The 8,109-nt window shown below is 48.5% G+C and overlaps 1 long non-coding RNA gene and 1 pseudogene across 1 annotated transcript; both read left to right on the top strand.

The window, feature by feature from the left end:
* The first annotated feature begins 1,249 nt into the window (after window positions 1-1,249).
* On the top strand, window positions 1,250-2,625 carry LOC131275890 (uncharacterized). The gene is made up of 3 exons (XR_009183357.2): window positions 1,250-1,507; window positions 1,590-1,637; window positions 1,753-2,625. It is a non-coding gene; the product is annotated as an uncharacterized lncRNA (long non-coding RNA).
* A 3,890-nt stretch (window positions 2,626-6,515) lies between these two features.
* On the top strand, window positions 6,516-7,250 carry LOC101428383 (mitochondrial inner membrane protease subunit 1 pseudogene; annotated as a pseudogene).
* Window positions 7,251-8,109: the final 859 nt, after the last annotated feature.

Below are 8,109 nucleotides of genomic sequence, written 5' to 3'. Positions count from 1 at the left end.
GTTCCCCAGTGGTTCCTGGCCTGACAGTGCATCCCGTTGCTTCTTCTGTTTCCTGGCTCAATTCCTCCCCCACTCTCCTATGCAAATAACTTACATACACTTGAATTCCTGCCTCAGAGTCTGGTTCTTAGGGGAATCTAAATGAAGACACGCTCATTATTTTTCATCTGTTATGCATAAAGAGAACAGAGAAGACAGGATCTGTCAAATACTCTCACCTCAGTCCAGAAAATTCAATGGTATCTTTTCTAGGTAATAAAGAAATCCTGTGCCCTTGGGAACAGCCTTCACGGTGTCAGCTGTGACCTTGTACTATTGAACCAGAGACCACCTCTCGTTACGGAACTTGAGAGCTACAAGAAAACACTGAGAAACCAGTGTTGCCTCAGCAAATCTCCTGTGGTCCCATTCATCTCTGACCTAGTCTTACACACAGCAGCATGGAAGAGTTTCAAGTACAAGTCCAATCATGAGAGGCGTCCCTGGAGAAGTTTCGATGCCCCTGGAAGCCAATGTGCTCACCGAGCGTCTGAGTGAAAGTCAAGCAGACAGATTGATATTGATTTCCCCCCAGAAATTGTGTCAGGGGATGATCACTGACTCACCAAGAAACAAGAAGAAACTGCTTCCCCTTTGATGAGTGTAAGGCCTTTTCAAGCTCAGAGCTTAGAATGGTGCTGCTTATTGGGGGATATCATCTACTTTTGGGGGTACGGGAAAGACCTCCATATTTTGTAGAAATAAAATGATTTCAATTGGCTATTTTTCTAGGCTAACAAAGCTGAAGTGCCATTATGGGGGGTCATGGAAGGAAAGAGGACCCACTCCCCGGCCCCCTGGCCGCTAGAGGACAGTCATGTGACCAAGGCGCTCCCACCCTCTGACCTTGGGCGTGGGGTCAGCTGAGCACCCACGGCAGCAGCGGCCCCCGGGCTCCTGAGCCCAGCTGCGGCGGGTCTGGCCGCGAGGCAGGGGGACAGAGGGCTGTGCCCTGGAGCACGACGTGGGGTCCTGTTGCCCTGCCTGGTCTCCACGCCTGGCGGAACAGCCGTCCCGTCATCCTGTTGGCCAGCTACGCCCCCCGTTAAAGGCAGAGCCCACGCTGCTGTGCAGTCCTGACCCCCGAATGGCCCAAGAAGCGATTGCGGCAGTGTCCCAGCAGATCAGACTTGAGCTCCCGTCCAGCATCCGGGTGGCGGTGGGACCCGGCAGGGCCCTAAGGACACACTGACCAGCTGAAGCCTGTGACTCACGGCAGTGTGGCCAGGGAAGACCCACGGCCCCTTGAGTGTCTGCATCTTAGTGACGGGGAGGGTTTATGGAAAAATATGCCATAGTGTGAAGGCCACAAACCGTGGGGTCCAAATCGAATAACCCAAGAATGCTTCAGGCCGCTCTGTACCTATGCAGGTCCCCAGTGAGGTGAATGGACCCGGGGAGCACCGAAGAGCTGTGCATAGCTGAAAAGTTTCGTCATTTGGTTACAAAAGTCAACCTGTCAATGGAGGTATTTTAAATATGTACACTTTAAATGCATATATATCTAAACATACACTGATAAACATGTATGCTTTATAAATGTGTTTCAGATAACAGAAATGGCACCAAACACATAGAGATTATATGTGATGGCTCAGGTAAATCTTTTTTTTTTCAATTAATTCTTTTATATTTAAAGACTTTAGATTACGTAAATGTTACATAAAAAATATAAGAGCTTCTCATTGCTGAATCTATCTTGTTTTACAACAGAAGTCCTAGGTAGGCAAACAGAAGGGAATTTGCTGGATCCTGAGCTGGGTGGGCTCTCGTTATGTAACCAACTGATGACATAATGGACTCAAGCCAGGGGCCGCCAGGTGTCACTTCCGTGTCTCCCGGCGCTCAGGCCAGGCCCTGCTGAGGAAACGGCGTCTGATAAACACAGGTGGAGACGCCGAACCCCGGAAATGAACTGTCATGACGGGCAGCTGAAGGCTCCGGGCAGCAACTCCACACTGTCAACCCACCTGAACCCCAGCTTTTTGAGCTTCGCTGATAAACGAGGGCAGAAGGGGCCAGCGGCCCTGGTCGGCGGGGTGCTGCTTGCTCCCACCCTGCCAAGGCACTTTCACTGCGGTGAGGTCTTTCATCAGGTGCAAACCCGTTCCAGCCTGTCAAGGTGAACGGCTTCAGGTGTAGGATGAGAGAGAAGCTGCAGGCAGCTCCCGGCGGCGGGTGTGGCTCGTCTCCACGCAGCCTGGTCTGGGGAAGGACGCCGGGCACCTTAGTCAAAGGGTGTCCTGCCGGGTAGGACTCAAAGCGCAGAAGTGACTGGGGAGACCGCGGGGGTGGAGGGACGGGACGTGTTGGGGGGCCAGGCGGCTGGGCCTCAGGGGTGCAGGGCGAGGCCAGGGCAGAGGGGGTTTAGAGGGGGCCTGGGCTGTGCTCCCCAGCAGGGGCTGGGGGGCTTCTGACAGGGTGGTGGGATTCCGTCAGTGATTTGGGAAGATCAATATGGTAACAGCAGTGTGTGGGAGAAGCTGGAAGTGGAGAGGGGACTGGCGTAGGGAAAACAGAGGGCCTTGAGGAGATAGAAGCGAAACAGGTGGGAAGTGGACTTGGCCCAGTGGTTAGGGCGTCCGTCTACCACATGGGAGGTCCGCGGTTCAAACCCCGGGCCTCCTTGACCCGTGTGGAGCTGGCCCACGCGCAGTGCTGATGCGCGCAAGGAGTGCTGTGCCACGCAGGGGTGTCCCCGTGTAGGGCAGCCCCATGCACAAGGAGTGCGCCCCGTAAGGAGAGCCGCCCAGCGCGAAAGAAAGTGTAGCCTGCCCGGGAATGGTGCCGCACACACGGAGAGCTGACACAGCAAGATGAAAAAGAGAGACACAGATTCCCGGTGCCGCTGACAAGGATGCAAACAGACACAGAACGCACAGTGAATGGATACAGAGAGCAGACAAGTGCAGGGGGGTGGGGAGAGAAATAAAATAAAATTTAAAAATCTTTAAAAAATAAACACAAACGAAACAGGTGATGATGGCAGTGGGAAGGGAAAGACAAGGCCGATGTTTTGTAAGCAACAAATAAATTCAACAGAGCCTATGTGCCAGGTGTAGTTCTAAACACTAAACACATCTGAACCCATTTGAGCCTCCTGAATTAGGTACTATTTTTAGCCCTGCTTTACAGATGAGGAAACTGAGGCATGGTAAAGTAACATGCCCGAGGACACACGACTAGGAAGTGGTGGAGTCAAGGTCACTCCCGGGCGCTTCCGTTCCCCTTTTCAATGTTTGGAGGTAAAAGTCACGATGAATCCACACTTTTCCAAGCCTCAGTGACTCAAAAAAAGTCAACATCACGCTAGAGTAAATGAGAACGCTAGCCTGTGAGAAAGAGGACGCCCTAGGTTTTGCATACATTCTGTTTAAGATGACAAGGACGCCTTGTCTTGAACGTCCATGGGAAATTAAAGGAGCTGGGCAAAGAATTGAAAGTTGGCCCCGAGGCGAGAGCTGAGGTTTTGGGAGAGCACTGCCGGGAAGGCTCTGCTCTGGGCTTCCAGGTTCTCGGCTTTGCCGCATGAGACCCTGAGGGCGCGCCCAGGGGCGAGGGGCGAGGAGCCGATGGAGAAACATGCCACACGCACACCCTGTGAGGGGCGCAGGGCGCCGTGGGCGAGGCGGGCGTGGGCCCTTCCTCCTCCCTAAGGCGGGCGGCGGCTGTTTGCTGTCCTGACCGGCTGCCTTCCCATCCCACCTGCAGCTCTCGGGGGCCAATGGGGAGGCCAGTTTGGGGGTATCCCGGGCTTCCCCTTGACCCCGGGAAGGGTTCCCGCCCGTGCCCTCTGCGGGCCTGGCCCCTTCCTGGTCTCAGCCGCCTCCCCGGTGTCCCCCGCAACCTGCCTGGGATCAGGCCCGCAGATGGCTCGTGGGAAGTAGAACCCAGGAAGCTGCTGGGGCTTGACTATTTTGACCAAGAAAACTGGTGATTTCATAGGGACCAACCAGGGATGGAGGCCAGGAGGGAAAGGGATTTCTTGGGGAGGCTGAGAGGTCAAACAAAAAGAAAGAGAAGGACAGTAGGAAGCTTATCTAGTCCTCCCTCACACTATTTATTTTTAAATTACATTTTTGTTTATTTTTGAATCAGCAAAAATTATCAACCACTTGGCTGATGACTCAAAAAGGGATTTTACCCATCAGCATTCCACCCGCAGGTAACAGCATCCAGTCCAGCTATATTAAGCAGGAAGGGATTTACAAGAAACACGCAAGAAATGTGGGAAGAGTAGCTATAGACCAGGCTTCTAGCCACAGCCCCCTCCCCCCCTGGACCACCCCTCAGAATCAGAAAGAAATCCCCCGGGCAACTGCACCCGCCTTCCTTGGCGCAGCCAGTGCCACCTGCTGGACCTGCCAGGAGGCCAAATGACAGAGCAGCCCACCTGTCAGCCCGCCTGGCGACTCCTGCTAAGCCCAATTCAAGATACTGAGGCCCGGGATTTGTTTTTTTTTAACTAAAGTTTATTTTGAGATACTTGTAGATTTGCAAGCAGCTCTGAGAAATAATATCGAGAGATCCCACGTGTTCTTGACCCAGTTTCCTTCAGTGATAGCAGCTCGCCAGACTGCAGGGCAGCATCACCAGCAGGATATGACGTCGGTACAAACGGTCCCGTTCTGCTTCACCCACTGGTGTCTGGGCTCATTTGTGAGTATTTAGTTCTAGGCAGTCTTATCATGCACAGAGGGTTGTGTTCCGGCCACCACAGCCACGACGCAGAGCAGTCCCCTTGTGAGGATTCCTTGTGCTGTCCTTTCCTAGTCCCTCCCGGGCCCCAGCGAACCCCTGACCCCTGGCAGCCGCCAATCTGGTCTCCATTTCTATAGTTTTGTCATCTCAAGAATGCTGTATATGGGAAGTGGCTGTGGCTCAGTCAGTTGGGCTCCCGTCTACTGTATGGGAGGCCCTGGGTTCATGTCCTGGGGCCTCCTGGTGATGGCAGGCTCGCCCCCACGCTGTGGAGAGCTGCCAGCCCGCTAGCACCTTGGAGAGCCAATGCACCAAGGTGACGCAACAAAAAGGGAGACAAGTAAAAACACAGAAGAGCACGCAGCAAATGGACACAGCAGACAGCAAGCAAGCTGCAAGGGGGGAAGTAAATAAAAAAGAAAGAAAGAATGCTGTATAAATGGAATCACACAGTATGTGGCTTTTTTTTTAAGATTTATTTTTTATTTATTTCTCTCCCCTTCCCTGCCCTCTCCTCCTCCCCAGTTGTCTGCTCTCTGTGTCCATTCACTATGTGTTGTCTGTGTCTGCTTATCAGCGGTACCAGGAATCTGTCTCTTTTTGTTGCGTCATCTTGCTGTGTCAGCTCTCCGTGTGTGCAGTGCCATTCCTGGGCAGGCTGCACTTTCTTTTGCGCTGGGCGGCTCTCCTTATGGGGCGCACTCCCTGCATGTGGGGCTGGCTCCCCTACGTGGGGGACACCGCTGCGTGGCAGGACACTCCTTGTGCACATCAGCACTGCGCATGGGCCAGCTCCACATGGGTCAAGAAGGCCCGGGGTCTGAACCACGGACCTCCCATGTGGTAGACAGACGCCCTATCAGTTGAGCCAAATCCGCTTCCCAGTATGTGGCTTTTTGAGATTGGCTTCCCCTTCACTCACACACACACACACACATACACATACAGTATAATTCTCTGGAGATTCATCAAATTGTGTGTGTATCGATAGTTACTTTCTATTTCTGAGGAATCTTCCATGAAACAATGTGCCATAGTTAGTTTAACCTTCTACTTTCGGGTTTTTACAAATAGAGCAGCAATGGACTAAGTTCATGAGAGAGATTGGTCTGTATTCTTTTTTATACTGTACCTTGTTTTGGTGTTAAGGTTATACTGGATTTAGAAAATGAATTGGGAAGTGATCTGTTTTCTGGAAAATATTGTGCAAAATTGGTGTTAATTCTTCTTGAAATGTTTGGTAAAATTCTCCAATAAAGCTGTCTGGGCCTAGACATTTCTTTTTTAGGCAGCCTTTTAATTACAAATTCAATTTCTTTAATGGTTATAAGGTTATTCAGGCTATCTATTTCTTCAGTGCATTTGGACAGTTTGTGGTCTTCGAGGAATTAGTCTGTTTTTTCTAAACTGTCAAATTTATGAGCATAAATTGTTTACATTATTCTCTTTTTATCCTTTCAAGGACTGCAGGATCTGCTGCAATATCCTGGTTTCAGTCCTGATGTTGGTGATATGTAAGGTGCATACATTTTATTGATAGTTTTTAAGAAACAGATTTTTGGTTTCATTGATTTTCTGCATAGTTTCCTTGCTTTCAGTTTTGCTGATTTCTGCTCTGATTTTTATTTCCCCCCATTCTGCCTGCTTTGGATATATTTTGCTCTTCTTTTTCTAGTTTCTTGAGGTAGGAACTTAGATTTTAAAATTTGAAACCTATCCTCATTTCTAATGTAAGCATTTTGTGCTATAAATTTCCCACTCAGCTACATAGAACTATGCTTTGTGGTGTTCTGGGAAAAACCTTTTGCCTTGTTGGCTATACTGTTCAGCATGGCTGTATAGCTCATTGTGCTTTTGAATACGTTGGTGGTGTCGTCATGTGTCCTGGACCATCAATGGAGCCTACAATTCAAAAATCAGATATTGTCTTTGCAGAAAATCTTAGTCGACATTTTTATGGTATCCAAAGAGGTGGCATTGTGATTGCAAAAAGCCCGAGTGATCCAAAGTCAAATATTTGTAAAAGAGTAATTGGCTTGGAAGGAGACAAAATCCTCACCAATAGTCCATCAGATTTCTTTAAAAGCCATAGTTATGTACCAGTGGGTCATGTTTGGTTAGAAGGTGATAATCTACAGAATTCTACAGACTCCAAGTGCTGTGGACCTATTCCATATGGATTAATAAGAGGACGTATCTTCTTTAAGATTTGGCCTCTGAGTGAGTTTGGATTTCTATGTGACGGCCCTAATGGCCACAGATTTTCAGATGATTAGCAAGCATTTATTCTTTTGACTTGATTATTGCCTCCTTTTCAAGTGAATTTATCATTATTGTCATTGAAACCATGTATTTACCAATAAAGTATTTGCTATTCAAAAAAAAAATTCCCACTCAGCACTGCTTTAGTTGAATCCCACATAATTTGATATGTCGGGGAAAATATACTGTATGAATTCAATTCTTTTAAATTTACTTTTTTCCTTTATGATATGAACCTGGTCTATTTTGGTAAATGTTCCATGGATGCTTGGAAAGAATATATATTCTGCGATTGGGTGGCGTATTCTATAAATGTCAATCAAATTCTGTTGATTGATGGTGTTGTTAATTTTTCTATATCTTTGCTAATTTTCTATCTAGTAGTTCTAGCAGTTACTAAGAGTGGGTATTGAGATCCCAACTATAATTGTGATTTGCCTATTTCTCCTTTCAGTTCTATCAGCTTTTTATTTATTTTTTTCCTTTCTAATCCATGTTTTATTCCTCCATTCTATCAGCTTTTTAAAATGTACTTTGGGGAAATCAGATGTGGCTCAAGCAATTGAGCTCCCACCTACCACATGGGAGGTCCCTGGTTTGGTTCCCTGTGCCTCCTAAAGAAGACAGCAAGCTGGCACAATGGGCAGCAGCGGCAAGCTGACGCAACAAGAGACACAAGAAAAGCATAATAAGAGACACAACAAAGCAGGGAGTGGAAGTTCCCAGTGCCTCCTAAAGAGGACAAGCAAGACAGAGAGCTGACACAATAGGCAGGTACGGCAAGCTGATGCAACAAGAAACACAAGAAGAGAGACACAATGAGAGACACAACAAAGCAGGAAACAGGTGGCTCAAGCGATTAGGTGCCTCCCTCCCACATTGGAGGTCCCAGGTTCAGTTGCTGATGCCTCCTAAAGAAACAAGGAAGATGAACAGACACAGCAAGTGCAAACAACAAGAGGGTGGGGAGAAATAAATAACTATTTTTTAAAAATGTATTTTGGAGCTCTGTTGTTTGGGGCATGTGACAGTTTGATATTGTTTGTGAATTTCGAAAATAGATATTGGAATATGTTTGTAAACTGGCCCTTCCCCTGGGCATATTAA

The sequence above is a fragment of the Dasypus novemcinctus genome, chromosome 24 (assembly GCF_030445035.2).
Source record: "Dasypus novemcinctus isolate mDasNov1 chromosome 24, mDasNov1.1.hap2, whole genome shotgun sequence".
Lineage (NCBI taxonomy): Eukaryota > Metazoa > Chordata > Mammalia > Cingulata > Dasypodidae > Dasypus > Dasypus novemcinctus.
The sequence above is the reverse complement of the archived record's forward strand: the minus strand, read 5'-3'. Positions and strand labels throughout refer to the sequence as shown.